Source organism: Aquarana catesbeiana, linkage group LG04, assembly GCF_042186555.1.
Source record: "Aquarana catesbeiana isolate 2022-GZ linkage group LG04, ASM4218655v1, whole genome shotgun sequence".
Taxonomy (NCBI): Eukaryota; Metazoa; Chordata; class Amphibia; order Anura; family Ranidae; genus Aquarana; species Aquarana catesbeiana.
Window position 1 is genome coordinate 281206721 of NC_133327.1, and position 20304 is coordinate 281227024.

The following is a 20304-nucleotide window of genomic DNA, read 5'->3' on the forward strand; positions in this document are numbered from 1 at the left end:
CGGGTCTAGGGTTCCGTTGAGTTCACCTCTGGACGATACACGCACCAACACTTAAATACGTTTTCAATGCTTTATTAAACGATTTACTAAGGAAGTAGCAGGAAAGAGGCAGAAGGGAAACCACAGAAGAAACTCAAATATCTTCTTATAAGATTCTTGATAAATGTCCTGGTAGAATTTGGATATTACTCATGGGACACACTCTTTGCTCGCCTGGATAGGCCTCTCTCACTTGCCTAGCAGCCAGTACATAGCACGAACAAAAGTCTCTGCCACAGACTTATTTGGGATAAACCTGTATGATCCTCTGACACAGGATGTATGGGTTTTCTGCAATGAACGTCAGTCACAGTGCTTGAACCTTTAAGCCAACCCGGCAACACTATGCTGTATAGTTACTTTTTAGGATACGTCCTGCAAATGAGTCACCAGGCCCCTCTCCAGACCAGCACGCTGCATGATCCTTCCATGACGGGTCCTCCCCTGGGATCTCCTCGGTTGTCCAGCTTCTTCCCTTCTGGATAGACAGCTCAGGACCATTCCTCGGCTGCCGTGGTAGGCCCCAGACACGCTTCTGGGCCCACCCCTGCGCCGCAACGGTGTGGGCCTCCGGAACGGAGGACCACGAGATTGCTCTCTAATGCATACCTGTCGGCCAGGAGGGCTAGCAGGTGGCTGTAAAAAAAACCCTACAACATGGCGTCTGTTCCATAAATACCCTCGCCCAGAATGCAACTCGGAGGACCACCTCCACCGAATTGTCTCCGGGACAGAAGAGCATCCATACGTTTTGACACGTTGCCTTTCCAACACTGGCCAATGATAACAGCGACACCCACCGGTCAGTATGGAAACACACACAACGTCAGCCAAGCTAACCTAACCTATTTAACGAACAAATTACTAAATTTACCTAACATATGGTAGATCGCAAATTTACCAGCGCTACATATATATATATTTTTGTGTTTTTTTTTTTTTTTACACTTTTATTTGTAACTGTAACTTACGGTTCGGTTCCAGGTTCGGGTCTCTCAAAATGCAATGGCATCTTGGGAGACCCTGTGAAAGCGTGTCCTAGTCTGCACTCTATGCGTGTGCAGTTCTGTACCCTATGCTAAAACTCCACTAGTGTATGGTAGAGTTCAAAACATTAACCAATGCAAAGACCAGGATTGTCAGGACAGGAGGGACAATAATAGCGGGTGTCACGCCTATATCCGCGCTTGCTACAGACATGACATCTTCTTTGGGAGGCTTGTTGTGTAGGGGTAATCTGGAGAACATACAGAAATTGCCTCTCATGCAGCCAGCTTACTGCATTTGGATTGGAAAGGTGAGTTGGAGCACCGTCTGGAAACAGAAGGGTTCTGAAGATCTCTTCCTGGAATTTACGGAAGGATCCAGTCCATCCTGAAGCTCTGTATAGTACATGAGCGTTCAGCAAAGCCAATTAAAATAAGTATACAGATACTTTTTTGTACCAGCATCTGGCCTTAGGGGCAACTAGGTACGGTGCCAACAACTGGTCGTTGAGGTCCACCCCTCCCATATTTTGGTTATATTTGTGGACACAGAGGGGTTTCTCCACAACACCAGTTGCCGTAGGAATTTGGACCGTCGTGTCTGCATGAAGGGAGGACAGAATGAAAACATTCTTATTATCCCTCCACTTCACAGTGAGCAAGTTATTACACTTCATGCAGGCTCTCTCCCCCAGCCTAAGATGGGAATCTACAAGCCTCTGGGGTAAGCCTCGGTGATTAGATCGCATGGTGCCACATGTGCCAATTTGATAATCAAACAAGTGACTAAAATGTGGCATGCTCATGTAATAATTGTCCACATACAAATGGTACCCCTTTCCGAATAAGGGTGACACCAAGTCCCACACAATCTTGCCAGTGCTCCCTATGTAATCTGGGCAGTTTGGTGGCTCTACGTGACTATTTCTTCCCTCATAAACCATAAAACTATATGTATAGCCTGTGGCCCTGTCACAGAGCTTATACATCTTGACCCCATATCTGGCACACTTGCTGGGAAGATACTGTTTGAAAGACAAGCAGCCAGAAAACTTAATCAGGGACTCATCAATGCAGACAACTTGATGGGGAGTAAACAAGGCTGCAAAACGTTCGATGAAGTGGTTTACGAGGGGCCGAATTTTGTAGAGCCGATCGCATCCAGGGTCTCCATGAGGATGACAGAGTTCATTGTTGATGAAGTGCATGAACCCCAAGATCTGCTCGTATTGTGCCCTGGTCATGGAAGCAGAGAACACGGCCATATGGTAAATTGGGTCAGTGGACCAATATAACCACAACGTACTCTTTTAACTATGCCCATGTCGAGGGATAGGCCCAGAAAGGTCTTAAATTTGGAAACCGTAATTGGTTTTCAATCTCTCGCAAGGGAGGACTGGGGATTAGCGGTGATGAATTGACCAGCATACAAATTACTTTGGTCCACAATAGATCTATAGAGATCTTCCGTAAAAAACAGTGAATAAAAATCAAGTGACGTAAAATCAACTGTTTCCACCTAAATTCCAGGTTGGCCAGTGAATGGGGGAAGTACGGGTGCTGCAGAAGTGGTGGGCTTCCCATTAGGATTGGCAAATTCTGCAGGAAGGACACTATGGGTATGATGGGCCTGTCCTTGTCTTCTTGGTGGCAGCGGGACACCACTTGTGCTTGCCACCTTGCCAGCTTGAACTGCACTTATGGGACTCGCCACGTCACCACGTGATACTGCAGTGCTGGATGTTTGACCAGGGTGTACTAGGCCGCTGGTGCTTGCCAGTTCACCAGAAGGATGAGCGGCACTAGTATTTCTCTGCTACATACGAGAGCACTGCGGTTCTTGCACCTCAACAACAGCAGAAGAAGATCGGGTTCTGGTATGCCTGACCTTGGCAGGGACCACAACTCCGTTGTCAGAGCTATCTGTTATGGAGCCGCTGTGGTCTACAGGATCGTATTTTGAGCCTGAATCTGACAGATGAGTGACTTCCTCTTCACTATCTGTCATGCTCAGAAACGTGTAGGCCTCTTCACTAGTGTAATAGGAACAATCTGCTCTAACCCCAAAATATACAAATCAAATGATATACACAAGTGAATAAAAGTGAAGGTGCTGCAACCTAAAAAACCTGAATATATGGTTCAACAAATGTATATATATGATTAAGTGCGCAACCTATTCCATACAAACATAATTGTATATAATCAATAAAAATAAAATTGCATGTAATGATCAACCTTGAGTGTCAAACCTTAACTACAAAACTTAACTGAAAAGTGAATATTATAATAGAAAAATCAATTATATATATGTATTGTCCATCAGGGGGCTTGATAGCCTCCTTAACGGGTAACACTCCAAAATACCCGAGAAATCACTAGAAACAGGTTCTTCTGTCAGGAGGGGGTGTTGTCTTTCTCACATATACCAGGCAAATATGTAAAAAAAGGCCGCTTACCAGACATGTAGGAGCTCTATTACAGAGATCATATAGGCTCAAGTATGCCAGGTCACCTAGGCAGGGACAGCTGATTCAAACAACCGACGAACTTCGTTCCTCATCAGGTGCTTCGGAACACTGTAATGTTGGCTCAGCAAACTACAATGTTCTCCTTGTACTCCTTATCCAGGTAAGATCACTCGTGGGATATGAGTTGTTAAAAGAGGAAAGAAAGGCGCTTCATGGTGCAGCAAGTTAAAAAATTCATTTTATTCCATATTAATGAACAGCTGACATCTTAAAAGCATTTGGCAAAAACAAATTAAAATGAACAGCATACAGCGCGGCAGAAGCCAGCCAGCTGGAACGTGGTGACGTCAGGTCCTACAGCTCCACTATGTCAGCTGTCCATTAATATGGAATAAAAGGAATGTTTTAACTTGCTGCACCATGAAGCGCCTTTCTTTCCTCTTTTAACAACTCATATCCCACGAGTGATCTTACCTGGATAAGGAGTACAAGGAGAACATTGTGTCCCGAAGCACCTGATGAGGAACAAAGTTTGTCAGTTGTCTGAATCAGCTGTCCCTGCCTAGGTGACCCGGCATACTTGAGCCTATATGATCCCTGTAATAGGGGTCTTACATGTCTGGTAAGTGGCCTTTTTTTTTACATATTTGCCTCGTATATGTGAGGAAGACAACATCCCCTCCTGACAGAAGGACCTGTTTCTAGTGAAGTTTTCACATATATTTTGGGGTGTTACCCGTTAAGGACGCTATCAAGCCCCCTGATGGACAATACATATATAGAATTGATTTTTCTGTTATAATATTCACTTTTGATTTAAGTTTTGTAGTTAAAGTTTGACACTCAAGGTTGATCATTACATGCAATTTTATTTTTATTGATTATATACAATTATGTTTGTATGGCATAGGTTGCGCACTTAATCATATATATATATATATATATATATATATATATATATATCTTCACTAGTGTACCTCTGATTTGCCATTTTGGGCTCTAAATTTACTGGTAGACTAGTGAGACTCACAGGTAAAAAAGCTCCTAGGCATTCAGCAACTGTATCAAACTCTACCAAAAAAACTGTTAGCAATCGCAGGGATCAGGCCTGACTCTGCGAACGCTGCAGTTATGTGTTTAGTGTTTTGTAAATGACAGTGATCGATCGATATTGCACTTGGGTGGGCTGGGCTGGGCGGAGGGGCAAAATGCAGGTGCTAGTAGGTATCTGGGCTGATCCCGCTAACACTGCATTTTTGGGAACCCTAAACGGCTGGGGACGCTAGTATAGATCTGATCAGATCAGATATTGATCCGTTCAGAAACTATGGGGGTCATTTACTATAGCGCCAAAAAATTATCCTGCAGTACCAAAAAATAACTCTCAAAAAAGGCCAGAAAGACTTCAACTCTCAGAAAGTCAGCGGGGAAAGCAGCGCTATTGCCGACAATAATGCCTGTCAGATCACATATGCTGGAATAGTGGAAGTCAATGGGGCTCGAACCTGAAAAATCCAAAGTTCTCACTGAAGGCTTATATGCAAGTTCTTTGCCATAAAAAGTGTTTGGAGACCCGGGTCCTGCCCCAGGGGACATGTATCAATGGCAAAAAAGTTTTAAAAATGGCTGCTTTTTCGGGAGCAGTGATTTTAATAATGCTTAAAGTGAAACAATAAAAGTGTAATATTCCTTTAAATTTCGTACCTGGGGGTGTCTATAGTATGCCTGTAACAGGGCACATGTTTCCCGTGTTTAGAACAGTCTGACAGCAAAATGACATTTCAAAGGAAAAAAAGTCATTTAAAACTACTCGCGGCTATTAATGAATTGCCGGTCCGGACCCTTCAGGTCTGGTATGGATTTTAAGGGGAAACCCGTGCCCAAATGTAAAAAAAAAAATGGTGTGGAATTCCCCCAAAAATGCATACCAGACCCTTATCCGAGCACGCAACCTGGCAGGAAAAGAGGGGGGGCCAAGAGAGCGCCCCCCCTCCTGAACCGTACCAGGCCACATGCCCTCAACATTGGGAGGGTGCTTTGGGGTAGCCCCCCAAAGCACCTTGTCCCCATGTTGATGGGGACAAGGGCCTCATCCCCACAACCCTTGCCCGGTGGTTGTGGGGGTCTGCAGGCGGGGGGGCTTATCGGAATCTGGAAGCCCCCTTTAACAAGGGGACCCCCAAATCCCGCCTCCCTGTGTGAAATGGTAAGGAGGTACAAAAGTACCCCTACCATTTCACAAAAAAAGTGTCAAAAATGTTAAAAATAACAAGAGACAGTTTTTGACAATTCCTTTATTTAAATGCTTCTTCTATCTTCTATCTTCCTTCGGTTTCTTCTTCCATCTTCTTCTTCTGGTTCATCTGGTTCTTCCTCCAGTGTTCTAGTCTGGCATCTTCCTCCACGACATCTTCTTCCCTTCTTCTCCTTGGGCTGCTCCGCATCCATGATGGGAGGCTCCCGCTGTGTGATGCTTCTCGTCTTCTGACGGTTCTTAAATAACGGAGGGCGGGGCCACCTGGTGACCCTGCCCCCCTCTGACACACGGGGACTTCCCTGTGGCATTCCCAGTGACATGTAGGCCTCAGTGGGGGGAGGATGCTGACGTGAGACGTTAGTGTGAGGGGAGGGGCCTGATGGCGGCGCTGGAGTGAGGGTCGGAGGCGGGTTGGACTGACCAGGCTGCGCGTGTGTGGCGCGGGGTGAGAGCCCGATGCTTCACCCTTGAGAGGATCTCTAGAGGACTCCCCAAGTCTCCCCCAACACAACAACACCAGCGGTGGTGCGAGCCTCCCCTCTGCAACGTGTGGTGGGGAGAGGGGCAGACGAACAGTGATCTGGAGCCGGATGCATAGGAAGACAAGTGTGGAGGTGGAGGGTGTGTGCTTCCCTGGTGACAAACAACGAGCTGACCCTGTTTAAAGCCCGGAGCGGAGATTAGCCTATGCCGTGGTTCAGCACGGATGTCCCTCAGGCTGGACCCCTCCCCCCCAGCCCCCTGTAGTTTATTACTTGCACCATCAGCCGATTGCAACTCGGTACTCATGTTGGGGAAGTGGCAAGCTTGAAGCGTCCCAGGAAACTTAAGACACAGGGTAATATACCCTATGGAACCGGTCTCCTAGAGAAGAGGAAACAGCGAGGGCCTATAAACAGCGTGACTTGATCGAGGCTGGTGAAGACCCCCCCTCAGGTACGAAATTTAACGTTTGAAGAGTGGCATGGTCTGGTGTTCCTAGGAAGAGCTTTAGAGACTTGCTCAAAATATGCTCATAAAGACCCGGACTTTTTGATGTATATGGGAGTTTTCATGCACTTGCATGCGGGGAGGCTTCTGGGAGGGGCCCAGGATTAGAAGTGCCCTGGTGTGCCCCGGTGCGCTTGTCGGCCTTGACAGGAGTTAAGGGGGCGAGATTGGTGGAACGCCAATTGCAGCAAGTATAATACGGAGCCAGTGCGCCTCGGTGTGAAGAAATACTGATAGCTGTGGTGGAAGGACGGGGTAGCTGGTCGCATGCGGTGTTCTGAGAGACTGAATATAAAATGCTGACATTATTTATTATAGGAGCAGGGGTGCAAGTAAGGAGAAGTATGAGAGGATGAACTCAAAGAACAGCGGAACCCAAGACCCCTAGGGAGAGTCTAAACTCCAGTTCAATACAGAAGTATCTCAAAGAAGCGAGTTCAAAGAGTCCGGGAGCGGATATGAAACAAGCAGGAACGAAAGATAAAAAGAAAGACCAGCTGAAACAAAAGGGGAGACTGGGGGAGAGGTCCAGGGAAGATCCGGAGCCAGAAGGAGGGTGTGCCATCAGTGACATGGAGGAGCAAAGAAACATCGCGCTAATCCCTAATAAAACAGAAATGAAGGAAATGTTCGCCAAACTCGAAAACTCTATTAAATCAGAAATATTAAATGTACGGACAGATATGGGCCACCTGTTACGTAGAGTTGAAGAGGCAGAAGAGGCGTCAGGAATCCAGGCAAAAGAGATCTCGGATCTAAAAGCGCAAATGAGGAAAATGCAGAATGAATATCGCATGCTGGCATATAAAATGGAAGAACAAGAAAATCAAAGCTGCCATCAAAATTTGCGTATTAGATCTCTTCCTGAACAACAGAATGAGGACTTAGGGAATAAGATGCAAAAAAATTTTAACCCAATCCTGGGAAGAAGGGAAGATGAGGCCCTGAGGATTGACAGGGTGCACAGGATTAGAAAACCCCCAAATATGAAACAAGACATCCCTAGAGACGTAATAGTTAAGTTCCATTCATACGAGGTTAAAGAGAAGATCTGGAACAACCTCAGTTGTGCTTCCCCAATATGTTTTGACAATAAAGATCTACAAATTTTTTCCGACCTATCTGCGGGAACATTGGCACGAAGAAGGCAACTTAGACCATTGCTCGATCAACTGAGAAGGGCTAACTTAAAATATAGTTGGGGGTTTCCAACATCCCTGATAGTAACCAAAGAGGGCAGATCATATAGGATGAGGTTTCCGGAGGAGATGCAGGACTTCTGTGAAAGTCTGGGTATTCCTACACCAGACGTACCAAGTGAAGTGGGGCGCTGAGAGGACACGGTGGACACTAAATAAACGAACTGAGGAAAATTCCCCCTTTTTTTTTGTTTTTTTTTTTTTCTTGTTTTTTTTTTCCTCTCAGGGGAGTCCGCAAGAAGGCCACCAGTATCTTTCAATCTGTCTCTTCATGTATGTCTAAAGTGATTGCACCTGATGGGCAGGAAAACATAATACTATTCGCAGCTGTGTTAGCCCTTGGCTATGTGCATCAAATCTCCAACTACAGGACAAAGATCAAAGTCCATTTGCATCCACATAAACAAAGCATCAGTCCCTGGCTGCAATGAGCTTCCAATATAAAGTCCAAAATTAACTTTCTTACATTAGAACCTATTTTGACAGGAGACAAATAAAATGCCAGCATGTCTTTGGATTGTGGTGAGAAACTCACACAGGGAGAACATATAAACTTCAACACAAGGATTAACATGTTGGGGAATTAAAAAATGTATAAAAAACACAAAGCGCTGTGATGATTAATAACTGATAAATATACACATCAAACAAGTGAGGCTGCTATCAAAAAAGAAGTGTTTCAGGATCACTAAAAATATATGAATAAAATTGTGTTTGAAGCGCTTCACAATGTGATTAAATAGATGAAAAATTGGCTCTTAAAACACTGATAGCCATATACTAAAATTAATCCAGCAGTGGTAAAAAATAAAAAATAAATAATATAAATTAGTGACACCAAGTTTGTAAATACAATACAAATAAATAAATAAATTCTAATGTGTTAAAAATTTAGTTATTTCTAGTGATATTCCAAAAAAGCGTGAATAAATACATCAAACAACCAAAATCACATAGAAATTAGCTTTAGTCCCACTAGCAAAGTTCTTCAATAGCACACAATTACTTAATTGGGGTGCTCATTGGTAGTTTTAAACGACAATGTTTCTTTGCTTATATTCACATCAGATGTAACGATCACCGTCAGACCTCATATGTAAAGCAAATGAAAGAAAGATATCATTGCGCAATGCTCATCATACCAGGTACACAAGCAAACATGTATTATTCCACTCACGTGCGCCCAATAGTAAAAAGGCATATGCAGGTGTATATAGCAGTCAGCCGCCTCAGACAGGAGCAGAATCGCTGCAGTACACAGCTCGATACTGACAGTCTGCACAGTGCGTCCTTGGCTCCTTCCACGCGTTGCGTCACGGTCACGTGACTTTTTCAAGGATAACTCAAGCTATCACGGTCTCAGATTTATAGCACAATGGCATAGCGGTTGCCATGGCTACAACGTGATTCATTCATCATCCTGCTTCCTGCATATCCTTAATCACTATTTAAAATTCCTTTTTATTAAACATATAATTAACATAGAGATAAATAAATACTTAGTAAAAAACCGCTGCATATATATAAAATTGCAACTAAGCATCCATAATATGATTCCATTATTAGACTCCCTCCAGTGGTATAAAATTGGTATGACATTCCTAACTAAAAAAACCTTACATAACAATCTCCCACAAGGTATTGACATTTACCATATGACAAATACATAATTGTGATCAGTATGTCAGGTCAAAAACTCTCGGAAATAATATATCAAAATGTTATGATGGTTATGGATAAATATAGGGGGAGAATAGTGGATAATAGATACTTAAAAAATGAAATAAAATACAAAAAAAAATAAAAAATAAAAAAATATATAAAAATATATTAAAAATATATTAAAATATTGTTAATTAAAAAAATTGAAACTATCCAAAATATTATTTAAACAATGAATTGTTGGTAAAAAATATTGCCGTATTACCTGGAATAAAGAACTAAACCAACTCATACTCATATAGAATCAAATATGAGAAAAATGCCTATAAGAATATTAGGCTAAAATATATAAAATTACACTAAAAATCAGAAATAAAACAATTAAGATCGAATTCGATGTTCAAGCCATTAGGTTCTAGTGTACGCATCTGGAATATCCACTTAGATTCATTCTTACTGAGTTCCCTAATTTTATTGGAACCCCTCCAGTGAGGCTTGTACTTTTGAATAGCCCAGAACTTTAGACCCCTGGGGTCTCTATTATGACAAATGTCAAAATGTTTTGAGACACTGTGCTTTGGATAGCCTTTTTTAATATTCTGAATATGTTCTCTTATTCGCTTCCACATTGGCCATTTCGTTCTGCCAATGTATTGGAGAGAACAGGAGCATTGTAGAACATATACCACCCCTTCCGTTCTACATGATACAAAGTCCCTTATTTCAAATTCTTTTCCAGTGCTTGTTGAAGAAAATTTCTGACATTTGTACCCATTTTGGTTGGTATTTTTGCAGGCATAACACCTCTTACAGGGATAGAACCCTTTACCCTGGAAGAAGGATAAATCAGTTGTTCTTTTGGGTGGGTTCGGGACATTTTTAGCTATAATGTCCCTTAAAGTTGGAGCTCGTCTATATATAAATCTCGGTTTCTCTGGGAGGATATTTGCCAAAGTAGTATCAGTTTTTAGAATATACCAATGTTTTTTAATAATTCTCTCCATCCTCTTATGTTGTACACTAAAGTCCATTATCAAAGGTATGTCATCTGTTGCATCATTTGCCTTGATTTTGTCTTGGATCAGCACATCTCTTGAGGTTTGGTTAACTTCTATTATTTTTTCTTCTATAAAATCTTTGCTATATCCTTTTTCTTCAAACCTCTTACCTATCCAATGAGCTTGTTTGAGATAGTCGTTATTTTCCGAACAATTTCTACGTAAGCGAATGAACTGGCCTTTAGGAATATTAATTAACCATGGCTCATAATGGCAGCTAGTCACTGGTATATAGCTGTTCCTCTCCACCGGTTTGAAGAATGTTTTTGTACTGATGGCATTTGCTCTTAATTCTATTTCTAGATCTAAGAACTGGATTTTTTGTTCACTAATTTGGTGTTCAAGTTTAATATTTTTTTGGTTCATATTCAGACGTTGGAAAAATGATTTTAAGCTCAATTCATCTCCCTTCCAGATGAGAATACAATCGTCTATGAATCTTTTATACAGTACCAGTTCCTCTGGAATATTTGAAAAGATGGCTTCCTCCTCCCAATTTGCCATGAATACATTGGCTACGCTCAGAGCATATTTAGCTCCCATTCCAATACCCGTTAGTTGTCGAAAATAATTATCATTATACCAGAAATAGTTATGTTGGATTCCGAAGGCCAGGCTTCTAAGAAGAAATCTTTTCTGTTTAGAAATGAGATGGCTAAATGAATCCATAGCCCACTTAGATGCTTCTATTGCGTCACTATGTTCAATTATTGTGTACAATGAAGCTACATCAGCAGTTGCTAACAAATATTTCTCATTAGGGTGCAAAATCAGGGTCTTTAGTATTTGCAACAAATGCTTTGTGTCACGCAGATATGCTTTAGTGTTAGGTACTAGGGGTTGCAAGAACTTGTCTACATATTCCCCTAGTCTTGCATTAATCGATTGAATCCCATTTATGATGGGTCTTCCTGGTGGTAACTCAGCATTCTTATGGATCTTCTGGATCGTGTAAATAATAGGGACTCTGCATGTGTCAGGTATTAGGTATTTGGATTCTTTTTTCGTTAAAATATTTTTGTTAATTCCTTTTTGAATCAAATAAGTCAGGTCCCGTTTATATTCTCTGGTGGGATTACTTCTAAGTTTCAGATACGTGTTGTTGTCATTAAGTTGCCCCATTAATTCCTGGTGGTAATATTCCTTTGTTAATATTACAATGGCGCCCCCTTTATCAGCTGGTCTGACTATAATGTCTCTATTTTCTTCCAATTGCTTTATACCTTGTTGTATATGCTGAGATTCCGAGATTTTACTAAACTTTAATTGTTCCAGATCTTTGATCACCATTTTTTTAAACACCTCAATGTGTTCATTATTTGTGGAAGGTGGATTAACCACTTGCCGACCGCCTAACGACGATATACGTCGGCAGAATGGCACGGGCAGGCAGAATCACGTCCGATCGGACCCCCCCGGTGCCAGCGGCAGTCGGCATTTGTCTGGGAGCGTTGAGAGGCGAGGGGGAGGCCATCCGATCGTGGCCCCCCCTCGCGATCGCTCCCAGCCAATGGGAATCCTCCCCTGCCTGTGTAGTACACACAGGCAGAGGATGTGATGTCATCTCTCCTCGGCTCAGCAGTTTCCGTTCCGGAGCCGAGGAGAGAAGACATGTGAGTGCACAAACACTACACACACACACAGTAGAACATGCCAGGCATACTTTACACCCCCGATCACCCCCCGATCGCCCCCCAATCACCCCCCAATCACCCCTCCCCCCTTCCTGTCACACTGACACCAAGCAGTATTTTTTTTTTTCTGATTACTGCATGGTGTCAGTTTGTGACAGTTACTGTGTTAGGGCAGTGAGTGTTAGCCCCCTGTAGGTCTAGGTTACCCCCCTAACCCCCCCTAATAAAGTTTTAACCCCTTGATCACCCCCTGTCGCCAGTGTCGCTAAGCAATCATTTTTCTGATCGCTGTATTAGTGTCGCTGGTGACGCTAGTTAGGGAGGTAAATATTTAGGTTCGCTGTCAGCGTTTTATAGCGTCAGGGACCCCCATATACTATCTAATAAATGTTTTAACCCCTTGATTGCCCCCTTGTTAACCCTTTCACCACTGATCACCATATAACCGTTACGATTGACGCTGGTTAGTTCGTTTATTTTTTATAGTGTCAGGGCACCCGCCGTTTATTACCGAATAAAGGTTTAGCCCCCTGATCGCCTGGCAGTGATATGCATCTCCCCAGGCAGCGTCAGATTAGCGCCAGTACCGCTAACACCCACGCATGCAGCATACGCCTCCCTTAGTGGTATAGTATCTGAACGGATCAATATCTGATCCGATCAGATCTATACTAGCGTCCCCAGCAGTTTAGGGTTCCCAAAAACGCAGTGTTAGCGGGATCAGCCCAGATACCTGCTAGCACCTGCGTTTTGCCCCTCCGCCCGGCCCAGCCCAGCCCACCCAAGTGCAGTATCGATCGATCACTGTCACTTACAAAACACTAAACGCATAACTGCAGCGTTCGCAGAGTTAGGCCTGATCCCTGCGATCGCTAACAGTTTTTTTGGTACCGTTTTGGTGAACTGGCAAGCATCAGCGGCCTAGTACACCCCGGTCGTAGTCAAATCAGCACTGCAGTAACACTTGGTGACATGGCGAGTCCCATAAGTGCAGTTCAAGCTGGTGAGGTGGCAAGCACAAGTAGTGTCCCGCTGCCACCAAAAAGACAAACACAGGCCCGTCGTGCCCATAATGCCCTTCCTGCTGCATTCGCCAATCCTAATTGGGAACCCACCGCTTCTGCAGCACCCGTACTTCCCCCATTCACATCCCCAACCAAATGCAGTCAGCTGCATGAGAGGCATTTTCTTTATGTCCTCCCGAGTACCCCTACCCAACGAACCTCCCCAAAAAAGATGTTGTGTCTGCAGCAAGCGCGGATATAGGCGTGACACCCCCTATTATTGTCCCTCCTGTCCTGACAATCCTGGTCTTTGCATTGGTGAATGTTTTGAACGCTACCATACACTAGTTGAGTATTAGCGTAGGGTACAGCATTGCACAGACTAGGCACACTTTCACAGGGTCTCCCAAGATGCCATCGCATTTTGAGAGACCCGAACCTGGAACCGGTTACCATTATAAAAGTTACAGTTACAAAAAAAAGTGTAAAAAAAAAAAAAACACATACAAAAATATTAAATAAAAAAAAATAGTTGTCGTTTTATTGTTCTCGCTCTCTCTATTCTCTCTATTGTGCTGCTCTTTTTAACTGTATTCTATTCTGCAGTGTTTATTGTTATTATGTTTTATCATGTTTGCTTTTCAGGTATGCAATTTTTTATACTTTACGGTCTACTGTGCTTTATTGTTAACCATTTTTTTGTCTTCAGGTACGCCATTCACGACTTTGAATGGTTATACCAGAATGATGCCTGCAGGTTTAGGTATCATCTTGGTATCATTCTTTTTAGCCAGCGGTCGGTTTTCATGTAAAAGCAATCCTAGCGGCTAATTAGCCTCTAGACTGCTTTTACAAGCAGTGGGAGGGAATGCCCCCCCCCCACCGTCTTCCGTGTTTTTCTCTGGCTCTCCTGTCTCAACAGGGAACCTGAGAATGCAGCCGGTGATTCATCCAGCTGACCATAGAGCTGATCAGAGACCAGAGTGGCTCCAAACATCTCTATGGCCTAAGAAACCGGAAGCTACGAGCATTTTATGTCTTAGATTTCGCCAGATGTAAACAGCGCCATTGGGAAATTGGGAAAGCATTTTATCACACCGATCTTGGTGTGGTCAGATGCTTTGAGGGCAGAGGAGAAATCTAGGGTCTAATAGACCCCAATTTTTTCAAAAAAGAGTACCTGTCACTACCTATTGCTGTGATAGGGGATATTTACATTCCCTGAGATAACAATAAAAATGATTTAAAAAAAAAAAAAAAAAATGAAAGGAACAGTTTAAAAATAAGATAAAAAAGCAAAAAAATAATAAAGAAAAAAAAAAGCACCCCTGTCCCCCCTGCTCTCGCGCTAAGGCGAACGCAAGCGTCGGTCTGGCGTCAAATGTAAACAGCAATTGCACCATGCATGTGAGGTATCACCACGAAGGTCAGATCGAGGGCAGTAATTTTAGCAGTAGACCTCCTCTGTAAATCTAAAGTGGTAACCTGTAAAGGCTTTTAAAGGCTTTTAAAAATGTATTTAGTTTGTCGCCACTGCACGTTTGTGCGCAATTTTAAAGCATGTCATGTTTGGTATCCATGTACTCGGCCTAAGATCATCTTTTTTATTTCATCAAACATTTGGACAATATAGTGTGTTTTAGTGCATTAAAATTTTAAAAAGTGTGTTTTTTCCACCAAAAATGCGTTTGAAAAATCGCTGCGCAAATACTGTGTGAAAAAAAAAAAATGAAACACCCACCATTTTAATCTGTAGGGCATTTGCTTTAAAAAAAATATATAATGTTTGGGGGTTTAAAGTAATTTTCTTGCAAAAAAAAATAATTTTTTCATGTAATCAAAAAGTGTCAGAAATGGCTTTGTCTTCAAGTGGTTAGAAGAGTGGGTGATGTGTGACATAAGCTTCTAAATGTTGTGCATAAAACAGTTCAAAACCCCCCCAAATGACCCCATTTTGGAAAGTAGACACCCCAAGCTATTTGCTGAGAGGCATGTCGAGTCCATGGAATATTTTATATTGTGACACAAGTTGCGGGAAAGAGACTTTTTTTTTTTTTTTTTGCACAAAGTTGTCACTAAATGATATATTGCTCAAACATGCCATGGGAATATGTGAAATTACACCCCAAAATACATTCTGTGGCTTCTCCTGAGTACGGGGATACCACATGTGTGGGACTTTTTCGGAGCCTAGCCGCGCACGGGACCCCGAAAACCAAGCACCGCCTTCAGGCTTTCTAAGGCCGTAAATTTTTGATTTCACTCTTCACTGCCTATCACAGTTTTGGAGGCCATGGAATTCCCAGGTGGCAAACCCCCCCCCCCAATGACCCCATTTTGGAAAGTAGACACCCCAAGCTATTTGCTGAGAGGTATAGTGAGTATTTTGCAGACCTCACTTTTTGTCACAAAGTTTTGAAAATTGAAAAAAGAAAAAAAAAAATTTTTTTTCTTGTCTTTCTTTATTTTCAAAAACAAATGAGAGCTGCAAAATACTCACCATGCCTCTCAGCAAATAGCTTGGGGTGTCTGCTTTCCAAAATGGGGTCATTTGGGGGGTTTGTGCCACCTGGGCATTCCATGGCCTCTAAAACTGTGATAGGCAGTGAAGAGTGAAATCAAAAATTTACACCCTTAGAAATCCTGAAGGCGGTGATTGGTTTTCGGGGCCCCGTACGCGGCTAGGCTCCCAAAAAGTCCCACACATGTGGTATCCCCGTACTCAGGAGAAGTAGCTAAATGTATTTTGGGGTGCAATTCCACATATGCCCATGGCCTGTGTGAGCAATATATCATTTAGTGACAACTTTGTGCAAAAAAAAAAAAAATTTGTCACTTTCCCGCAACTTGTGTCAAAATATAAAACATTCCATGGACTCAACATGCCTCTCAGCAAATAGCTTGGGGTGTCTACTTTCCAAAATGGGGTCATTTGGGGGGGGGGGGTTATGCCATCTGGGCATTTTATGGCCTTCAAAACTGTGATAGGTAGTGAGGAGTAAAATCAAAAATGTACGCCCTTAGAAATCCTGAAGGCGGTGATTGGTTTTCGGGGCCCTGTACGCGGCTAGGCTCCCAAAAAGTCCCACACATGTGGTATCCCTGTACTCAGGAGAAGCAGCTAAATGTATTTTGGGGTGCAATTCCACATATGCCCATGGCCCGTGTGAGCAATATATCATTTAGTGACAACTTTTTGTAATTTTTTTTTTTTGTCATTATTCAATCACTTGGGACAAAAAAAATGAATATTCAATGGGCTCAACATGCCTCTCAGCAATTTCCTTGGGGTGTCTACTTTCCAAAATGGGGTCATTTGTGGGGGTTTTGTACTGCCCTGCCATTTTAGCACCTCAAGAAACGACATAGGCAGTCATAAATTAAAGGCTGTGTAAATTCCAGAAAATGTACCCTAGTTTGTAGGCGCTATAACTTTTGCGCAAACCAATAAATATACACTTATTGACATTTTTTTTACCAAAGACATGTGGCCGAATACATTTTGGCCTAAATGTATGACTAAAATTGAGTTTATTGGATGTTTTTTAGAACAAAAAGTAGAAAATATCATTTTTTTTCAAAATTTTCGGTCTTTTTCCGTGTATAGCGCAAAAAATAAAAACGGCAGAGGTGATCAAATACCATCAAAAGAAAAGGATGCAAATTTTGTTTGGGTACAGCATTGCATGACCACACAATTAGCAGTTAAAGCGACGCAGTGCCAAATTGTAAAAAGTGCTCTGGTCAGGAAGGGGGTAAATCCTTTCGGGGCTGAAGTGGTTAAATAATGACTTATTCCTTAGGTTGCTATGCTGAACTCCTCTGTCAGGGTCCATTCCGTTATTCAGTATAGATGGTGGCTTGGATAGCAAGTATTTCTTAATATTTAATTTCCTTGTATATTTTTGTATATCAATATACATTTGGAATTTATCCATATTCCTTCTTGGTGTGTACTTAAGGCCTTTGTCCAGTGTAATTAGTTCTGCTTGTGTCAGATCTTTCCCACTAAGGTTGTAAATGCCTTCCCCTAGTGTTCTCTTTTTCTTTTTGGCTTTCCATCTTGCTCTGCATCCGCTTTTATGGTGTTTGGACTTCTTTCTCTGTTGGGATATTCTTGTTTGGATGGGGGATCTTCGTTTCTGCGGAATTCTAAAAAAGATCTTGATTGTTCTTCTTCAATATAGTTTCTTAGGGGCTCATATCTGTTGGTGATAGGTAATGGGCTCCTCCTATCATCATACCTATATTGTTCGTACTCCCTAGCCCCATTCCTATTAAAATTGGACTGGTAGTCTCGAGATTCACCTGTATTGTGTTGATACTCTCTTGGGTCTCTCCTATCTTGGTCATAACGATAATCCATTGATTGATCTCTGTGAGGTTGTTGATAGGAGTTTCTAGGATCATTTCTAGAATTATGTTGGTGATCTCTTGGTTCAGTTCTAATTGGTTGTTGATAGTATCCTTGTTCCCCATACCTAGGGTACCTTCCATTTTTCACATGATCATATTGTGATCCATTATTGGTTGGTTGTTGCGGTCTCGGTTGGTTGTAGGGTGGATGGTAAGGTTTGTTTGGTTTTCTGTTAGCAGAACCAACATCCCAGATGCTGCTAGACAGAACTGCTACCCACTTAGCCACCAGGCAGCCTTACACATGTTCTCTGCATCTCTGTGGTGTGAACCAGCCCTAAGTCCATAGCAATGCTCAGTGTCACAAGCAATATACTGGCCTAAGTATTGGGACGCCTGCCTTTAAACGCACATGAACTGTAATGGCATCCTAGTATTAGTATTGGGTTCAAAACTCATTTGGCCCACCCTTTGCAGCTATAACAGCTTCAACTCTTCTTGTCTACAAGGTTTAGGAGTGTGTCTATGGGAATGTTTGAACATTCTTCCAAGTGCATTTAGACATAGTTATAGCACCTGGGAGACGAGACAACTTCTCTACATGAAGCAACATGTTGGGGATTTGAATCCAGACCCTCAGGGATACTAAGCAGAAGTTCTAACCTCTAAGCCATGGAGCTGCCACGTGTGAGAACCTCCTACACATACTACACATAAATACACATAAAAACACATAAATACTGCATTTCTTTGGACATACAGGTGATGGAATTACATTACATTTCTAGTATTCTTAAAATCAAAATATTTTAAGTAGAAGCAACAATGTTGCAAAGGAGAATTGGACTAAAATAGAGCAGATTTTCACTTCAAAAAAATGCTCTCTAATTAGCTCTCATTTTGGTATTTACTATAGTGCCGGTGTCTTGTCGAATACAGTCCCCTATCCAGAAGTGTCCGCCCTGTACTGCGCAGGCGCAGTACGGAGGACAAATGAGACGCCGAAAGTCTCCGAAGTTCAACAGCTGATCGTCAGCTGTACACGGCGCCTGCGCATTTATTCTTACCCTATGTCCAGGATCATTCCCTACTATCTAAGTGGACATAGAGTTAGAATAAATAGTTGCCGAGCGCAGCGAGGCCGTGCCCGAAGCGTGGCGAGCGAAGTGAGCCCGCGAGGGGCCCTCTTACACAGCCATCGCTAACAGGTGCCCGAGCGCCGTGTACAGCTGATGGTCAGCTGATCAACTTCGGACATTTTCGGCATCTCCTGCTGCTCCGTACTGCGCAGGCGCTGCGCCTGCGCAGTATGGGGCGGACACTATCTGATAGGAGGACACTATATGTCAGAACACCGGCTAAAAAAGACACTTGAGTTAAAATGAGAGTTATTTTCAGGTCTGAGCATGCTCAGTTGGCACCTAGTTGTCCAAAACGGGGAATTTTTCACGTCTCAGACTTTTAAAGATCTTTCAGTGTAGAAATCACTTTTTCACACAGTTTAAAAACAGATTATCTTTAAATAATATACCGCATATTTCAGTACCATTTAGGCATTTATATCATGCTCTAAACATTATTTCCATGTGCACTACTCCAGGTTTTAGCAGAGTAAGGGTTTGGGCGCTATTTGGTTTCAGGGAACTATAGTAAATTCGATTTTGGGAGTATTTTCTCACCAGCGCTATAGTGAATACCGTTTTAGTGCACTAGCGCTAAATTGCCATAAATTAGCGCTAATTTGCGCAAATTAGTGCCGTGGCGCTATAGTAAATGACCCCCTATACCACTAAGGGAGGTGTATGCTGCGTGTGTGGGTGTTAGCGGTACTGGCATTAATCTGACACTGCCGGGGCTGATGCAGACCCTAACTGACCCTAAAACCTAACTTATATCACCCGCGTCCAGGGGGTTAAACCTTTATTGGGTAATAAACGGTGGGTATAAACAAATTAACTAACCAGCGTCACCTGTAACACTTATACAGTGATCATTGGTGAAAGGGTTAACTAGGGGGCAATCAGGGGGTTAAAACCTTTATTAGGTAGTATATGGGGGTACCTGACACTATAAAAAGCTGACGGTGAACCTAAATAACTAACAGGCTAACTAACGTCACCCGTGACACCAATACGGGGGTCAGAAAAATGATCGATTAGTGACACTGGTGACAGGGGGTGAAAGGGTTAACTGGGGGGTCATCAAGGGGTTAAACCTTTATTAGGGGGGTTGGGGGTTACCCTAGACCTAAAGGGGCCTACCACTAATTGCCCTAACACGTATAACAGTCACAAAATGACACCAATGCAGTGATCAGTAAAAAAATTAAAACTGCTATTGGTGTCACTGTGACAGGGGATGCAGGGGGGGTGATCAAGGGTGATTGGGGGGTAATTTGTGTGCCTTTGTGTACTGGTGTTAGTGTGCTGTTGGTGCAAACTCACATTGATGTCTTGTCTCCTCGGGAGCCAGAACGAAAAGGCTCCATGAGGAGAGATGACATCACTTCCTCGGCTTCTGTTTACAGTTTCAGAAGCAGAGAAAGCTTCCCATTCATCAGGAGCGATCGTGAGGGAGAGGCCATGAAACAGTGGCCTCCCCTCAGGATGTATCGCTCCTGCAACGATGCCGACTGCCTGGGGCACTGA